Source organism: Phodopus roborovskii, unplaced genomic scaffold (assembly GCF_943737965.1).
Source record: "Phodopus roborovskii unplaced genomic scaffold, PHOROB, whole genome shotgun sequence".
NCBI lineage: Eukaryota > Metazoa > Chordata > Mammalia > Rodentia > Cricetidae > Phodopus > Phodopus roborovskii.
In genome coordinates, this window is record NW_026126418.1 from 33,749,502 (window position 1) to 33,768,837 (window position 19,336).

The window sequence follows — 19,336 nt, forward strand, 5'->3', positions numbered from 1 at the left end:
AGCATTTGAGCATTATCATTTAGCCGTCCCTATTGTATTTATTTTAAGATCCTTTGGGGAACCCCTTAAGAAGAAATATCATCATGTACTACCCATCCCAAGTCTTAACAGCATAGTTTCTACATCACCTACTATGTATCACCCAAGGCCCTTTCAGTAGCGCCTCCCCCAGTTTCACACGAAGCAGCTCCTGCTACACACAAGGGCTCTGTGTGTAGTAGAAACCTCAGCCCTCTTCATCTTCACCATCCATCCAGTCACAGGTGGGATCTGGGCTGCTTGGAAGAGTTCAACAAGCTCACTCTCAGTCGGTGAAGAGTAGCAACAAAGCATCACTCCACAGGCCATTCACCTGAGGTGAATTCCCCTGAGGTGACTCCCAGCATGCACTTGACCTCCCTCTCAGTTATCACCTGAGTCTCAATAATCTCAAATACCAGCCTTTATGAAGTCCAGAAATAAGATAGATGGTGCACACGGAGTCACAATTTCTGTGGGTCAAAAACCATCAATAAGAAATGATAGTCTTTTCAACATCATGTTGGGAAGACTGGATATCTGCATGCAAAACATGGAAGTTTAATCTTTTATAAGAAAGCCAGGAATACCAAAGTCATACCTCACAACAAACCTCACACAAGAGATTTAATGAGGGAAAAACCCAGGAGGGTGGCTGCTTCTGCTCAGGCAAGCAACAACAGAGAACTGGGCAGAAGACAGGGCTTCTATAGAGTTTCTTGGGGAAAGGAGTGGAACTTTTCAGGGGGAAGCTTTCCAGGGTGGAGATTGGTGGGATTTCAAGTCCAGAGCTTGGGCTTGTAGGGTAGTGACAGGGCCTAGCCCTTAGAGCAGTTAAGAGTGTTCAGTGGTAAAACCTGGCAGTTGGAGGTCCTTAGGGGAGGGGTCTATTCACTTGTGTGCTTCAAGTGGCTTACACCATGGAATACTTACAAATCATGTGTATGAAAAGGATTTAAAAGCCAGAATTTCCCAATGTGAAGAAACAAAAAACCCCTTATATTTCAACAATAGAAATATTAGGAAATAAGCAGAAGACACCAGACAGGATACTACATCCGGTAATCTAAGCTCTCAGGGGTCTGATTGAAGAGGACTGAGAATTTGAAGTCAGCCTGGGCAACACAGTGAATATTTGTCTCCAAAGAGAAACGGAAAAGGAATTTAAATTGGTCAAAGGACTTGAATGAACATGTCTTCAAAAGAATATATAATAGTGACCAATGACATGAAAATTATTTAAGAGTTCTCATTATTACAAAATAAAATTCAAAGCCACTATGAGACAATACCTCATGTCCTTTAGAATAACTACTAACACAAAAAGGAGGGAAAAATGGGGCCAGAGAGATGACTCAGTGGTTTAGAACAAGTACTACCCTTACAGAAGACCTGAGTTAGCCGGGCATTGGTGGCACATGCCTTTAATCCCAGCACTCAGTAGGAAGAGGCAGGGGGATCTCCGTGAGTTCAAGGCTAGCCTGGTCTACAGAGTGAGTTCCAGGACAGGCTCCAAAACAATACAGAGAAACCCTGTCTCAAAAAAAAAAAAAAAAAAAAAAAAAAAAAAAAAAAAAAAAGACCGGAGTTTAGTTCCCTAGCACCTACAGCAAGGTGGCTCGCCACCATCTCTAACTCCAGCTCCAGGGGAGCCAATGCCTTCTAGCCTCGAAGGGGCACCTATACTCAACAGGCATGCACCCACACATAGACACATAATTTAAAAGGGAAAACAAATGACCCAATGGTAGAGTGGTTGCCTAGGATGTGGCCCTGGGTTCAGTTCTCTGTAGAAAGAAGAGGAAGGCATGGGGAGGAGGGAAGAAATAAGTGCTGTGGGGACATGGAGAAGTTAGGAAGTCTTGCACTGTTGGTGAGAGTGGAAAGTGGTGCGGTGGTTCCTGCAAAGATTAAAAATAGACTTTCTATATGATCCAGCAATCCTATTTCTGGTTATACTTTCAAAAGGAATTTTTTTAAAGTCCTAAGGAGCTCCTTGTACACCCATGCCTGTAGTATCATTATTCGTTACAGCCCCAAAGTGGAAATAACTCAAGTAACTGTCAGCAGACAGGTAAGTAAACAACATATGGCATCTGCTGCAATGGAATACTGTTCAGCCTTGAAGGACTACACACCTGCAAATCCAGCACTGAAAGGCAGAGGCAGAGAATCAAGAGTTCAAGGCGATATAGCAAGTTTGAAGCCTGCCTAGGTTATATTGGACCTTGTTTTGAGAAAGAGAGAAAGAAGAGAGAAAAATTCCAACTCAACTCAGGGTAGATATTTGGACCTTAAAGATATAAAAAACATACATACATACATACATACATACATACATACATACATACGAATGAATGAGATGGAAAGTGGGTGGAAAGTGGGTTAGTGAAGGGTTTTTATTTTGCAAGATGAAGCAATTCTACGGATGGACAGTAACCATGACACAGTAATGTAATGTGCAGAATGCCACTGAGCTGCACACTGCAAAATGGCTAAGGTGGGAAATACTATGCTAATGTGTACTTTACATTAAAAACCAAACTGCCTCCCCCCATGTTCTGCCCAACCTTCCACAGTCACGTTCTTGTTGCTTCCTGTCTAACTTCCTGCCCTTTCTACCCACATTGCATGCCCGGTGCTCTCCTTCCCACCCTTTCTACCCACATTGCATGCCCGGTGCTCTCCTTCCCACCATTCCTCACTACGCATAACTCGCATGGACTGTCCCCGACACTTGGTGTCAGGTCTTGTCACTGTACGGGTTGATTTTGTCAACTTGACACAAATCTAGACATATCTGGGAAGAGGGAATCTTAATTGAGACAATGTGTCCATCACATTGGCCTATAAGCAAGTTTGTGGGATGTTTTCTTGATTAATGATTTCTGTGGGAGAGCTCAACCCACTGTGGGCAGTACTATCCCTAGGCTGGTGGTCCTGGTTCTATAAGAAAGCAGGCTGAGCAAGCCAGTAAGCAGCACCCCTCCACTGCCTCTGCATCAGCTCCTGCCTTAGTTTCTTACCCTGACTTCCCTCAATAATGGGGTGTGACCTGAAAATTGTAAGCTACAATAAACCCTTTCCACCCCAAGCTGCTTTTGGTCGTGGTGTGTTTTATTAACAATAGAAAATTAAGAGTCACCAAAAAGCTTAGGCTGTCACCACCACAGTACAGCTAGCCCTCCACCCAGGTGGGCTCTGTACTCTGGGATCAACACAGCCCTTCACTAAAAAAAAGCCTGGTACAGTTCAGCCTTTCCAATAGCCTTCGTGGTCAGAGTGGTGAGCAGGTATTGTATTTGATCCCCCTTACTCCACACACATGATGCTGGGCACAAAATAGAAAGACCACAGCATATATGTAAAGTATGTATGTATGTATGTATTTCAGTGGGTGAGGTATAGTACATAACCATTCAAAACACAGCAATCCCATACTGATTTTTTTCCTCATATTAAAAAAAAAAAAAGTCCATTGCTCCATTGCCTTTCAATATTTTAGCTAACATCATAGGTTTTTGTTTTTTAAGACATGTACATTTTCTGTTTTGTGCTTTTCATTGAAAATTTCTTAATTTTATTCTATTTCTTTTGTGTTTGTTTTAAACTTTTGTTTATTCATTTTTGTTTTTATATCACCGTCATAGTTCCCCTCTTCCCAGTCACCCCCTACCCCCAGTCCACTCCTCCTCCACTGTTTCTCTTCAGATACTGGCAGGCTTTCCATGGATATCAGCATGGTATATCCAGTTGCAGGGAGACTAGGTACCTCCTCTTCTTTTAAGGCTGGACGAAGCAGCCCGGTGGGAGGAATGGGTGCCAAAAGCAGGCAACAGAGTCAGAGACAGCTCCTGCTCCCTGTGTTAGGACTCTCACACGAGGACCATGCTACACAACTGTAACATACATGCAGAGCCTACTCAGTCCATGCAGGTTCCCTGGTTGTTGGTTTGGGCTCTGTGAACCCCTGTGAGCCCAGGTGAGTTGGTTCTGTGGGTTTCTTGTGTCCTTGACACCACCGAGTCCTACAACCCTTCCCATTCCTCTTCTACAGGATTCTCCAAGATCCAGCTAATATTTGGCTGTGTGTCTCTGCATCTGTTTCCATCAGTTTCTGGATGAAGCCTCTGTGATGACAGAAGAAAGTTTCATGATTTTGTTCTTATTTCTGCCCACTATACTTGAATTTCTTATCTACCTTCTTTTTTTCTGCGGTCTTTCTAGACTCAGGAGCAGTTTGTACATAGTAACATCTGCATCACCAGGAGAGGTTGTTAGCCATTCAGCACCTCAGTCCCTGGTGGGCCAACCAAACCAGTGTTTTCACTATAACAAGATCCCCAGGTGACTGTATACACATTAAAATGAGAATCGTAGAAGGCTTCTCACTGCTAGTGGGACACTGGATCTCCTTGCTTGCTCAATTGTTCATAGAGCTATCTAGGAAGTTGCAAACACATTCTTGCCTTGGATCTACTGTTGGGTTCAGATGCTAGGCGCCGGTGTAGAAGAGCTTAGGCAATGGTTTGTTATTATGTGGGAGATTCTGATGTATAGTTAGATTGAAAGGCACTGAACTGTAACTTAAAAGAAAACATCACAGAATTCCACGGATTATATATAACCTGGCTTAGAGATGGGAAAGGCAGAAGGAGATGATGGAATTTAAGTGTTATTATCCTGAACATAGAACAACGTGGCTCTATGGGATTGTGTGTAGAAGTGAGATCTCATTAAATAAAAGTGTCCTCTCTTACTGCTTATTCTTCTTATTTTCAGTTTCCTCAGCAGCTTCTTCAACCTCTACTCCCTGGTGTTCTTGGGCTTCCCACCAGACTCTCTGCTCCAGCGCTCATAGCCCGTGTGCGCGCGAGCGTGTGTGTGTGTGTGTGTGTGTGTGTGTGTGTGTGTGTGTGTGTGTGTGTCTTCCTACTCTGCTAAAGGTGAAGTGCAGAGAGCCCCAAGGCATGGTTGTCCAAGAAATCGCCCTTTGCCACTGCTGTTCTGTGGAAGCTTGTACTCAGGAGCTAAAGCCACCCACTTAGGAGTGCTGTGAGCTCAGTGTGTCCCTGCTAATCACGTTTGTTGACTTCATGTCCTGCTTCTCAACTGAGCAACTTTGGTCCCCACCAGTGTCCCCACCAATTTGCCCCCTCCAGTTTTTCACTAGCATCCCTCCATCTGTCCTAGAGCCCACTGGGAAGCTGTTTAAGTCTAAAGAAACATTAAGGACAAAGGGGCTGGGGGAGATAGCTAACCCTATTGTGTGTCTCCTGGGAGAGAGAAAGAGGGTCGCTACAAGATGCAGCAAGGAGGAACCGTTTCTATGAACTAAACCTTGAACAGCCATGCAAAGGCATGTTTATTGATCATTACACAAAGTTTTTTTTTTGGGGGTGGGTGGGTAAAAGGAGTTCCACATACCAAAGCCCCTGATCTAATCTATATGTTTTCTGAAGGAGAACAGCACACCCCTGCAACTTTAGTCCTCTATGTAGTGAGGTAGTCCTTCTGTAGCACTGACCACGCCCATTGCAATACCCCATAATTCAAGACAATCCAGGTATGCCAGGACAATCTTGTGACCAAAGACATGCAAAGACTGTAATGTTCCTTCAGAAAATCAGCTCTATAAACCACAGAAAATTATCACTGTTGTCCACAATGATTTCTTCAAGAAAATAACTAGTCATTCTTGTTTACACTAGATACAGTAAAAACGACTATTTCATTCAAGATACGATTCTACTAATTTCTCCTCTACAATCTATAAAGCGTTTGGCACGAAAGCAAGAACACTTGGGGAGCGCACCAGTAGACCCAGTGCCGAGGAGACAGACAAGAGGATTCTGGGGCACACTGGCTAGCCACTCCAGCCTCCAAGTTCTGGGTGCAATGGAAGGCCTTGTCTCCAAAGATAAGGTAGAAAATGGTTAGGAAGACCCCTGAGCACCAGCATACACACGCACACACACCATGGGGCACCTCAGAAGCCACATAGATCTCTCTTCTGGGGGACATCCTGTTTTATGGTTTTGTTTATTACTTTGAGGTTGAGCTTTGCCATCAGTCCAGGCTAGCCTTGAACTCACACCTGCCCTGACGTCTTCAGGCCTGGGATTGCACATGAAAGTTTTCTTTTTCTGTGGTCACAAATAAGAAGAGAGCCCTTCTGCAAGGCTGTGCAAGTATTTATATATCTGCTCATGCTCCTCATTTCTATTCCAGAAACTGGGGGAGGGGTTGTTTTGGTTTGGTTTTTTTTTTTTTTATAAAGTTTAGAGGGTTTCACTAGTCACTGTGAGAAAACTTAAGTGTTGGAAGGTGAAATTCAATTGATTTATCAAATCTTAATTGCATTCCTGCTCTTGTCATCACTAGAAAATGACTAGCGGCTTTCCCATTGTTATTGAAATATTCATCTTCCTTATAAATATTTTGACATTTTTTGAAGTGCCAAAAATACACACAATGTGTGCTGCTAGATACGAGTAAGACAGGACTCTTGTTTTAGCTTCAAGTTTCCTCCAGGTGGGTAAGGGGGGGGGGAGGTGACTGATACTACAGATAAGGATGTAGAATTGGGCTGAGACAGGGACCAAGCCACCCCACTTCCCTGCAGGGAAAGCACCACACCCTCATATTGGGAATCCTTTGGAGTTGAAAGTTCTGACTGATAATTAAATGTGTGCCATTGAGCAGCTCGATCCCTTCCTGCTTCAGTGATGAGAGTGGCCTTCTGTATGCTGTGACTGTGTTTCTCTTATTGGTTTAACAAAACACTGATTGGCCAGTAGCCAGTATAGGTGGGACTACTAGACGAGGAGAATTCTGGGAAAAGAAAGGCAGAGAGTAAGTCAAGAGAGACTGCCGTGGAAGAAAGGGGACCAGGCATCACCGGCAAGCCCAAGTGGAATACATAGATTAATAGATATGGGTTAATAATTAAGAGAGAGGTAGCCAATAAGAAACCCGAGCCATCGGCCAAACAGTTTATGATTAATATAAGCTTCTGTGTGTTTATTTGAGCTGAGGGGCGGTGGGACCAGGCTGGACAGAAAAATCTGTCAACACCTTAGAATGTTATTTGTACAGCCAGGAAGCTGTACCAAGGCCTAGGAAAATCTCTTCCAGCTCCCAAAGTCAAAGATTTTTTGTGGGGGCAAAGGACCTGAAGAGTTAGCTGTGGTTACACTGGCTGTTCTTGGCAGAAGACTTGGGTTCAGTTCCCAGCACCTACTTGGTGGCTCACAACCTTCTGTAATTCCAGTCCCTGGGAATCCAACATCTTCTGTTGGCTTTCAAGGATACTGCATACAGGCAAAATACCCATATACATAAAGTTAAAGACAAACAAACAAAAAACCCAAAGATTCTATGATTTATCAGAGAAATTATGTATGACCAAAAGATAAGAATAGCATTTCCTATTTTGTCCCCACGCTTGATTTTACAACATGTGGAAAAGAACAAATCCCAAATGGGAAACGGAGTCAGCACAGTGCCATCTGACACTCAGGAGTTGTCATTTTATGACCCATGCTGATCCTTGACCATGTGGATGTATAGTAATGCATAATTATGATCATAAGGCAGGCACAATTTTATGTCTACTATGGTTCACTTGCAATGGCATAGTTTTTTTCTTCCATAATCACTCATAATTGTGGTCTCAGCACTCAGGTGGGTCTCATGTAGTATTCTAACTCATTGATGTCATAGTGTATTAACATATTGACTGCATTTGGAATTGTAGATTGTTCTTTGTTTGATAACATCAGGAATGCAGCAGCAAAGTTTTTAGTCCTTTTTGTTATCAAACTTGGGGGTCACAACTTGTGCCCCAAGTCAGATTCAGATACCCATCCTCAATGAGCCAATTATAAGAGTCACAAATTAAGCATAAACAGCAGGAAGAAGAGATTTATTCCATGGGGCCACAATGGGAAGAACAGTGAGATCCAGTGATCACCTAAAGTCCATATTTAGGGTCACGAATAAGATCAAAGTTTAAGTAGGAAGCCAAGGATGTACACTCGGAGAGGTGGAGGTCACATGTGGTCCCATCCACTGTGGACTTGTGCTTGTGTGGGCGTCAGTCTCATTCCATAAGGTGGTCCCACAAGTTGTTAGAACTGTGTAAAAACCTCTTTCCAGGAGACAAGATACCCCTGTGTGGTTCCTTTTCCTTCTCAGAGCATGAGATTTCAGGAAATTCCCATTTGGGTCTGTGGGTGAACATGGGTCGGGTATTATTTCAACAATCTGAACAACTGACAGACAAAAGTATCTCTTTAGAATGCTTTCATTTCCCGTTTCTACCAGCCCTGTTACATCTGGACTTTTCTTTGAAATGACTAAGAAATACTTTTTTCTTTCTTTTTGGTTTTTTCGAGACAGGGTTTCTCTGTGGCTTTGGAGGCTGTCCTGGAACTGGCTCTTGTAGACCAGGCTGGCCTTGAACTCACACAGAGATCTGCCTGCCTCGGCCTCCCTTTTTTTTTTTTTTTTTTTTTTTTTTTTTTTTTAATTTCTAAGAAAAAAATTTCTAGTGTGATTTCTGGGATAAATCCCAGATAAATCCTAAGATTTAACAAAGGCTTTCCTAGAAACGTAAACTGACATTGCTGCTGAAGTCTCTCAGAGTGACTGGTTAACTAGCCTTCCCTCACTCTGTCCCACTACTGCCCCAACCAGATGTAAGACTGAATGATACCTAAGGACTGAATTTACATTTCTTTGATTACTAGAAACCTTTGTGACTGAAGTTTCTCTTCTGTGAACTGTTTGGCTGCACCCTTTCCCTACGCTGACTGTGAAAGCCTGGATGAGTCACTGGTTCTCTTTTCTGTAAACAGGATGATAGTCCTGCCTCTAAACAGGGCAGCAAAAGACACAGGAGTGCCTTCCAAACGTTACTAGCTGTAGCATGAGAATGTTAATGAGTCTCATTTGAATTTATGACATCCTCTGATATTCATACAAATGTGAATGCATCTTTGAAAACTTGAGGACAGCTTTTGTGATGGTGTTGATGTGATTCCTGTGGCCTGTTGGGTTTGACCAAGCATGTTTCCCTATTAATTTCTGAACTAGTTTTGCATGTGTATACCAACATAGAAGCATAGAAGCATGTATTTCTCACAAGACCAGAAACAGTATCTATGCCCAAAGGACCACTTGTAAAAATGTCACTTCCTGGCGGTGCTCAGAATGGCATACCCAGCTCTTCTGAAGAAATGTCCAGCTAAATGGTTCAGGAGAGAGAGTATATAAACAAAAGTAAGCGAACCCAGAGGCATGCATACTTACACTTAGAAATTCCAAACCAACCAACACTAAACCACATACACATTACAAACATGAAAACCATGCGTGCTTCAAGCCAGAGAGAAGAAACTACAGAAAATACTCTTTCACAGTAGGTTTTTGTACACATCTTAGGCCAAGGGGTGGAAAACCAAACAGATGGGCTCTAGTAACTTGCCTCTGAGAGTGTGCAGACTAAGTCCCCAGTATCGTAGATGCAAGGGAATGAAGCACGGAATGGCTGTTAGCATGGTTCAAGACCAAAGTGAATCTCCCCTCCATTGAGTGCACGAATGGAAAGGATTAGGAGCAGTGAAGAAGGGGATGCCGATAAGGGGGAGCTGATGAAGCCTGCCACCCAGACGAGGATCGGAAACTATTTAAACTGGATAATGCAGTGTGTGCTTTGGCTCCGAGAGAACAGAAGCTGAACTTTGGAATAGTGATCAAGGACTTGGTCTCAAAGCATTTGCAAACATTGCGGGTAAAGAGAGCAGATGCCGACATTATTGCCAATGGGAATCGCAACGTGAGGGTTGGAGTGCCAGACAAGAGAAACCACAGGGAATTTGTGTGGGAATCTCAGCATTGACAATGATTTATGGCTGATTTAGGAAGGAGACAAGGAAAATATGTCCACAGGATGTAGCATCTGATGGCTGTAGACCAAGGATGGAAAGAGCCAGTCACAGAGCTCCAGCCTCTGGAAATCTGGAGTTCTCCCCTTACAGCAGGGCGCCAGGATGCTCATCTAAATTAAGTCCATTCTTCTTTGGCTCCTGGGAATAGTTACCTGCTTTCCTCTCTTCTCACTGCTGTGTAGTCTTAAAAACCACTGGTAGCCGTGGTGGTGGCACACACCTTTAATCCCAGTCCTGGGGAGGCAGAGGCAGGTGGGTCTCCAAATTCAAGGCCAACCTGTTCTACAGAGTGAGTTCCAGGACAGATAGGGCTACACAGAGAAACCCTGTCTCAAAAAACAAACCAAAAACCCCCAAACCATCAGCCAATAAGTGCCAGGGACTCACCCAAAGAGATCTGCAGGGATCGTTACTTCTTCCTAAGGGGATTAAGGGGACCTTCAAGCTGAATGCTGCAAAGCCTCATGTTACCATTTTCTGTTAGAAAGTAAAGTTTGGGGGATTTAGAGGACATAGGGGACTCTTCCAAAAAATATGAGAGAAGATATATAGAGAAGCTAAGTGAGGCAGGAAAGATGTGCCCATTCTTTGTTTGGGGTCACCTAAGTTACAGTTTCCCGTCAAGCACAGAGCCAGCAACCTTGCCCCCCACCCCCACATAAAAAAGAATGTCTTACGTTATTGTGTAGGGCTTCACAATGTTTTAAGGTTGGTTTGTTTTGTTTTGTTTTATGGTCAGTTGGTTTGATCTTCAGAGACAGGATCTTATGAAACCCAAACTGGTCTCAAACTCATTGGGGCCATTGATCCTCAGTCTCTACTTCCAAAGTACTGAGTTTTGAAATGCAAAAAGGACATAATTGACTAAGAATACTAGGGTTTTCATAGGATGGAGACAAACTATAGGGGCATTGATGGGTTCTTACATCCTCAAGACCACAAGAAAGAATGGGGCTGGTCTGAGAGAAAAGGACAAAGGGCAACTAGAGTGCCAAGGGAAGGAAACAATAGGCTTTAGCATCTAGCCAGTAACAGTGCTTATCCAACAGCAAAGAAAACAGGTGCAACGAGGAAAACAAGGGTGGACCTTTGTGCCTAGGAACCTTTGCCAGCTAAGCCAACCAGTGGTCACTGTTATGTTCTATCAGGAAAACAAGTTAATTCCACCAACAGAAGATGCTCTCTGGAACATCTTGTACACAACGGCAGTGTTGGTTACTTTTCTTTTTGCAAGTTTACAAGATACAACTGAAGGGAGCAAAGTTTCTTTTGGTTCAGTTGGAGGACATGCGGTCATCATGATGGGAAAGGCCTGGCAACAGATGGGGGAGGGAGAAAAGCTGGTCATATGGTATCATCTGTTAGGAAGCAGGGGGTGAACAGGAAGTAATGCCAGGCTATTAATTCTCAAGGCCCACCCCTAGTGAGCCACTTCCTCCAGCAAGGCTCGCCCTCCTAAAGGTTCTACAGATCTCCCAGGCAGCACCATCAGCTGGGTACCAAGTGTTCAAACACATGGCTGTGGAGGACAGCTCACATTCCAACTACAACAAACCCTGATTGCCCGTTTTCTGTGTTGTTTTATGGTGGATTGCTTGTCTCTCTTGCTGGATCACCAACTCCATGGTGGTTTGAATAGTACCTTTCATCACCGTATCTTTAGCCTTTAAACAGCATCTAGAACTTCACAGACCACTATGGGAGCCACCAACCAGCTCAATGGGTTTTTATGGTTGTTGTAGTTTGATTTCTGTTGCTGTGATAAAAGACTTTGACTAAGCAACTTGGGGAGGAAAGGGTTTGGCTTACACTTCCAACTCACAATCCAGCGTTGATGGAATCAGGGCAGGAACTCAAAGCAGGAGCTTGAAGCAGAAACCATGGAAGACTGCTGCTTGCTGGCTCAATCTTTGGCTCATGTTCAGTGAGCCTTTTTATACAGCCCAGGACCAGTGCCTGAGGGATGGTGCTGCCCACAGTGGAGTGGACTCTCCTGCATCAATTAATAACCAAGACCCTCTCTCCTAGACATCTCACAGACCAACCTGATCTAGGCAATTCCTCAATTGAGGCTTCTTCTTTCAGATGACTCTGGGCTATATCGAGTTGACAATTAAGACAAAATGACTATATTGATCATCTGTGAAAATGATATTTTAGATGTGTTGGTTACTTTTCTTATTGCTATAACAAAATCCCTGACAAAAAGCAATTGAGGAAAAGAAGGGCTTGTTTCAGCTCACATTTTGAGAGGACAGTGTCAACAAGCATGCAAGTCATCTTGTCACACTGTGTCTGCCACCAGGAAGAGTCCTACACTGATGGTCATCTGGTTTTTTTCATGTTCAGTCCACCCGATACTTGGCCCCTGGAATGGTGCCACACACGTTCAGGGTGTGTTTTCCCTCTCCACTAAACCTCCCTGAAAACACTCTCCCAGTGTGAAAAACACCTGGAGGTGAGTCTCCCAAGTGATTCCAAATCAAATCAACAAAGAAGAGTAAACATCACAAGTCCACTCCTTGTCAGCTTGACACTCAGACGCATTCCTTTTAACCATAACAGTCTACCCCTGGTCCTCAGATGTCCATATCCATCTCATAATGCAAACTGCTTTTAAAGTTCCCCAAATCTTAAGAGTTCTTTTAAAACTGTTATTTATTTATTTATTTATTGTGTTTTTCACATCACACATTTCGATTCCACTAAGAGTTCTAATATTGTTCAAAAGCTCAAAGTCCAAGGTCTCTTCTGAGACTCAAGACTGTTTTTGTTTTGTTTTTTTTTAAATCTGAGAGTCTTCAGGGAAAAAAAAAATCCCAGGCCAATTACATGCAAATGATATAGTTTGGAAATGAAATGTTCCCCAAAAAGGCTTGGGCCCCAGTTGATAGACCCAATCCTCAATAAGTAGTTGTGTCCTGAGGGTTCCTGGTTGTATGCTATAGTTGTTTATTAATACCCAAAATATCTACAGTTCATATAAGTGGACACTTACAGACTTGGATAGTTTTAAAATATTGATCGGATCTAAGGCTTCCTAATAAATGGCATGCTTAAGAAATTAAAATAAAAGTCCAGGAAAGGCAACAGGCACTCACTCTTATTTTGAGACTCGCCTAAAGTCAGATTTACCTGCTGCACAAATGTATGTACAGTTGCTTCCATGAATTAAACATTTTGATATGTTACATATATGAGTGTACATGATTTTATATATATATATAATATATTACACACACACATATATATATACACACACATACATATGACACCAATTGACCAGCTAATGGGTAGATTAACAATATGATGGCATTGTGGGAGGTGATGGAAAGCAGGAAGTGGGGCCTAGTTGAAGGAAATAGGTCACTGGGGGGCACTCCCTGGAAAACATGTGTCATGTCCCCTAGAAGTCCAGCACTCTCTGTTTCCTGTCTATCATGTGATAAGCAGCATGCCCACTATGCCCCTCCACCAAGACGCTCTGTGCCACTGGAGGACCTGAAACAATAGGGCCAAGAGACCTCTACCAAGACCTCTGGAATCATATGCCAAAGTAAACCTGTTCTCTGTTAGATTGTTCCTGTCTAGACTACCATATAGCTCAGTGGTAAAGCATTTGCCTAGCATGTGCAAGTTCAGGTATATGCATTTAGCACATGTACTATGTGTCCCCATCTGGTATCAGCTTTATCATGCCCATGCAAACATGATCCCTTCATGGTCAGCAGCTCTGCTCTTGCTGGTAATATTAGGAATTTCATCTGGAATTGCTTCTGGACATTTGTATCTGATGTTCCCTCTGCCAGGAAGGCTTTTCCATCTGCCTTTGGCCAAGTTGAAAACAAAGTGTATCTCAGTTCTTTATAGCCCTTTATCTCGCAGCTCTGATTTCTCTTTCTTGAGAAAGGTTTAACCCAATCACCCCTGAATGAAACACCTTTGCCCATGCTCTCCTTAGCTTTATTTTATTGCCTTCCTAGCATTGATCACAGCTTACAACTGTTTTTTGCTAAATTGTCTCTTATTGGTTTTTGTCTCTCTCCAAAGCTAACAAGAATTTAACTTTTGTGAGCATAGCAGGACCATGTGTCTATTGGAAGAGCTTTGTGTGAGTTCATCCACTCATATCAACCCTCAGTCCTCTTGGAGAGACAAGCCCACTAAGATGCAGGTGCCCAGATTTGGAGAGACTGAGGGACCAGTCAGAGCCACCAGGTTGTTTCAGGGGAGAGCCAGTGTTCAAACCCAAGAAGTGGTGGGGATTTGTAGCAGAGTTGGTACTAAGAGCTCCATATCCTAGGCTCCAGAGTGTTAGTAAGAATCCTGGCTGACATTTACTAAAATCTTCCCATGCTAAACCAGCACTCAGGGGTTGAAGTGGGACAACCACAAGTTCAAGGCCAGCCTGGGCCACCTCATGAGACTCAGTAATTGCTCATTTTGATAGTAAACAAGATTTAGAATCACCTAGGAGACACATTTCTGGCCTGTCTGTAAGGTGTTTCCAGAGAGGTGTAACTGAGAAGAGAAGAAGATTCACCCTGACTGTGGGCGGCACCATCCTGTAGGCTCGGGTCCCAGACTGAATAAAGGGAATGTGCATTGAGGGTGCGCATTCACATCTCTCTGCTTTTGTTGATGCAAAGGGACCAGCTGCCTCATGCCCCAGCTGCTACAGCCAGAGCAGCTGTTGCTGCCATGCCCTCCAACCCTGTGGACTGAACCCTCAAGTCTTTTTTTTTTTTTTTTTTTTTTTTTTTTTTTTTTGAAATAGGGTTTCTTTATGTAGCTCTGTAGACCAGGCTGGCCTCAAGCTCACACAGTTCCACCTGCCTCAGCCTCCTGAGTGCTGGGATTAAAGGCTCACAACACTACCCAGCTAGAAGACAGTCTTGAATACACATGGTGTCTCAAAATAAAAGATTCTTTCGGTGGTGCTGTGTCTGCTAGGAATTACCACAGTTCTTACATAACCTTATGAAGCAGGTAGGACTATCATCCTCATTTTGTAGGTGAAGACTGAGACTGTCCAAAGAGCTCCCAGACTAAAACTAACAACTAACTAACTAAATAAATAACGGAATGATTGTCTAGATCTAGCTTTTTCATCTATGAGAATCCTGCTTCTGCTATAGGTCACACTTTCCCAGTCCTGAGACTGTGTGTAGATTTCCCACAAACAGAAGAAACATCCGTGTCCTCTGAGGGTTGTGCCGAAGGACTCCCAGATATGACTTCATTCTGAGCGCTCTCTGGGAAAACGCTTGCCCCCACCCTGTGTCCGGCCGTCCTCTCCAACCCAGGTTCATCTGGGGCCTCCCAAATCAAGACATTTTAACATTGTCCTTTCTCTGTGGAAAATCTGGGAAACACAAATATTAGGGAAATTATGCAGCACACTCCCAGTTGAACAATGGGTCAAAGGAGAAATCTGGAAGTGTTTTGGTGAGTGAAAACGGAAACTCCGAGGGTATAGGTAAGGCCCCACGTGCTTGGAGCACATACTGTTAGTCTTACTTCTACTCCCTCCTCACACCAGCTCACTGTGTAAGTTATACTTACTGAAGTCCAATTCTGGGCGAATTTGAAGGTTTGAAGACAGCCACAGCCTGGTAGGAATTAGCTTGGCAATGGAGTAGGTAGACCAACAGTTACAGACATTGTCTGAGGACACAATTGAGATTCTAGCCAGCAAGACTAAAACGTTGCCCTTCTGGCCGGGCACTGCCTGATTCTTTTACCCTGCTGTGCTCCAGTTCTCAATTTTCTCACTACTTTGCTACATCTCCACTGGCCCCAGTACTACAAATAGATGCCTTTCTGGCTTCATTCCTGTTGTTCCTGGAGTTGTAGAATGTTGTTTTGAAATTCTTTGGATTTTTGTATCCAAATTTGTATTAACAATTTTTAGACTAATTCCCGGCACAGAATAGGTGTGAGTACACATGACAACAAATCCAAGGTGAAAAGAGATGGGCATGGATGGGAGATGAAGTTCAGTTAGTACCAGCATGGCGTGGTAGTGCATACCTATAATTCCAGTGCTTGGGAGACAGAAGGATCAAAGGCTCAAGACTTCGTAGAGAATCTGAAGTCAATCTGAGCTCAAAAGAAAATATTAATATGTAAAAAAGAAAATGATAAAAAAATTTTAAAAGAAGGAAAGACCACTAAACTGTTTTGCAGGAATAACATGGCTATATTACATGTAGGGGTTCAGGTACCCATTTCTCTTAGTCTATCATCTCTTGGTCCATGCCTAAACAGCACCACAGAACAAAATCTTCATCTACATTTGTCAAATTACAATGAATAGTTATAAGCTGCTGGGTCAGTCTCTGACTGGTGTGGAGGACTTTCCAATGTTGCTGCTGTTGAGTGTATGATGGGGTTGGGAGCATGTGCGAACCGTCACATACATGTGGAGGTCAAAGGCCAGCTTCTCCTTTATGTGGGTTCCAGGGATGGGACTCAGGCTTGCCTAGCAAGTACATTGCATGCTGAACCATCTCACCGGCTCTGGAAGGGGATTTCTAGCAATATATTTTTAATATTTATTAATTTATTTTATGTATATGAGTGGCCTGTCTTCATGTATAACAGAAGAGGGACTAATGTGATGGGTACAGATGGTTGTGAGCCACCATGTAGTTGCTGGAAATTGAACTTAGGACCTCTGGAAGAGCAGCCGGTGCTCTTAACTGATGATCCATCTCTCCAGTCCCCCAATATTGTTATCTGAAATATTTTCTGAGAGGGCTGGAGAGACGGCTCAGTAGTTAAGAGCACCAGCTGCTCTCTCCGAAGACCTGTGTTCAGCCATCTGTAACTCTAGTTCCAGGGCATCTGACACTCTCCTCTGACCTCTGTGGACACTACATGCACACAGTGAACACGTATACATGAAGGAAAACACAACACATAAAGTAAAGTAAAAACATCTTTAATTTTTTTTTTTCTGAGACAAGGTATGAATGAGCTTAGGTGAATAAACTATAAATATTACCAGTAAAATTTCTTCGAGAGGAAACCATATTATGCCATTCCTGCCTACTACACCCATCTCTTAAGAGGAGTACACATGCCTGGTCCATTCTCGGTGCTAGAGGTGGGAAGCTGGAGCTAATGGGTGGGGAAGATTTTGCACACAGAACAGGAGTACAAGAGTATGACTCTGTGGCTGTGGGGGTTTTGTTACTGTAGTCCATTTCTTTCCAAATGCTTGGGAAAATACATTTATAATTCCATCCTGTTGCTGTTGCATTTCTTCTCATTGTACATTTAAATTCTATAAACCGTCCAGTTCATGTGGACTTGCATAATAAGCGGCCCCAGATCTGCTTCTAAATGGAAGCCAGAGCCAGTGACCAGACCCTAGGAAAGCATAATTATCCCACGAGCAGAGCTGCATTTTCTAGGAGGGCTTTTTATCAGTGTGTGGAGCCCCAGATGTACATCTCAGGCATTAGAAGGAAAAGGATTTACAAAACACATTTCTCCTCTTTCCTGGCAGGAGGGAACCCTCCTTTTTGCAAAAAAGACTTGGTGTGCTAGAGCATCCCAACCCTTAAGGGAAAGGAAGAAAATTATATCAAAAATCTATGCATGCTAAAATAATATTCACTCAAAATGGAGGAATGATTGATTCTTTCCATATGTTCTTATCCTGTTTCAATTTAAATTAATTTTGCAGGAGCCATTAACCGTCCCTGTAAAATTTTTCTAGATTTTCTCCTAACAGTGTCTTTGGTGCACCTACAACCGGTAAGCATCTTCATGGTTAATCTGTCGAGCCAAAATTAATTTCAGTACAAAGGCTAAACGGTCCTCAAGAGCCCTCCCTCATATGCATGGCCGGCTTTCACCAGGGACAGACAACACAGCCTGACGAGGGTAATGGAAACGTTTCAAGGGATCCCTTCCAATTCTTGCATTATTTTTTTTCTTTCTTGCCATTTTGCAGGTGCAAAAGTTCCATTTGTAATTCTTTAATTCCAAGGACGATGAATGTCTTGGGGGTCTCAGAATTCAACACAGGTGGCCAGCGGGGACGGGGTACTCTGTTTTCGTGGCAGGTGCAGAAGGAGGGCCACCACCAGGTCGATGCTGGAGCCCCTCTCCCTGTCCCTCTTCCCCTCTTCTAAGCGGGGTGTGGCTACCGAGCTGAGCTAGTCATCTTCAAAGCCATGCTGCTGTAAGGACTTGGTACTTAACCCATATTTCCAGGAGCCTTATCTGGCTTCTTTTATGCAGCAGAATAAGAAGGGCTGAGTACACCCTCTGTTTGCTTTGTGCTATGCCTGCTGGGCACATTATTTGCTATCACTCTGCTCTTAATAGATGATCTTTTCACTGAGGTCGAGGACATCTATATTTAGAAAACAATACAAGATGTACAAGATGGAAGATTGAGAGAAAAGCCGGAGTGCGCTGAGGAGAGAGAGGGGGCAGGAAATAAACAACCACAGACCCTGTTCAGGACAGGAGCCATCCCAGGCATCCAGGCTCGCTTGCTCTTCTTCCTTGGAAAAGTGGAGTCATTGTGGATTTGAGGGGATTCACCAGGGCAAGGAAAACGTGGACACAGTACAGGAATCCAGACAACGACAGGCCGCTGTGTCAGCCAGGGAAAAGCCAGTGTATGTGGCTCCAGGGGGCTTCATCCGCACATGAGGCTCCGATCTGGTCAGTGACTTATTTCCGGACCAGGTGTGGTTTATATGATTTTTCTGCTTGTTCCTGGAAGTTTAGGATTGGTGGTTCCCACACCGAAATTCTCCTGACAGGATCTGGTTTACTATTGCTCCGAAAAGAATGCTTTGAAAAGATTAGTGGACAGAACACTCAATTCTATTTATTTATTTATTTTTGCTTTTGTGTGTTTTTGTTGTTGTTGTTTATTTGTTTTTTCCAGACAGTGCAGCCCTGACTGTTCTAGGACTGGCTCTATAGACCAGGCTATCCTGAATCTCAGAGATTCAGCTGTTTCCTGATTGCTGAGATTAAAGGTTCGCATCCCTATGCCCCGATTTTCTTCTTCTTCTCTTTCTCCTTTGTCTCCTTCTCCTTCCTCCTTTTAATGGAAAAAGAAGGATGGGGAGCTTGGAAGCAAGGAAGGAATGGCATCACACATTCTATCCTTAGCCTGTGGAACCATAAGAATGCCATCATTTATTATTTTAGACAGCAAGCCTGTTTGGTTGTCTGTGGTTTTGAGATGTGCTAGTTTACTTATACATGGTCTTTTAAACACTGTATAAATATACGCACACATGCACATGCACACACACACACACACACTTATTTTACAGTATTCCTGGCATAGAACACCTGGTTAGATACTTAACAAATATATATGAGTT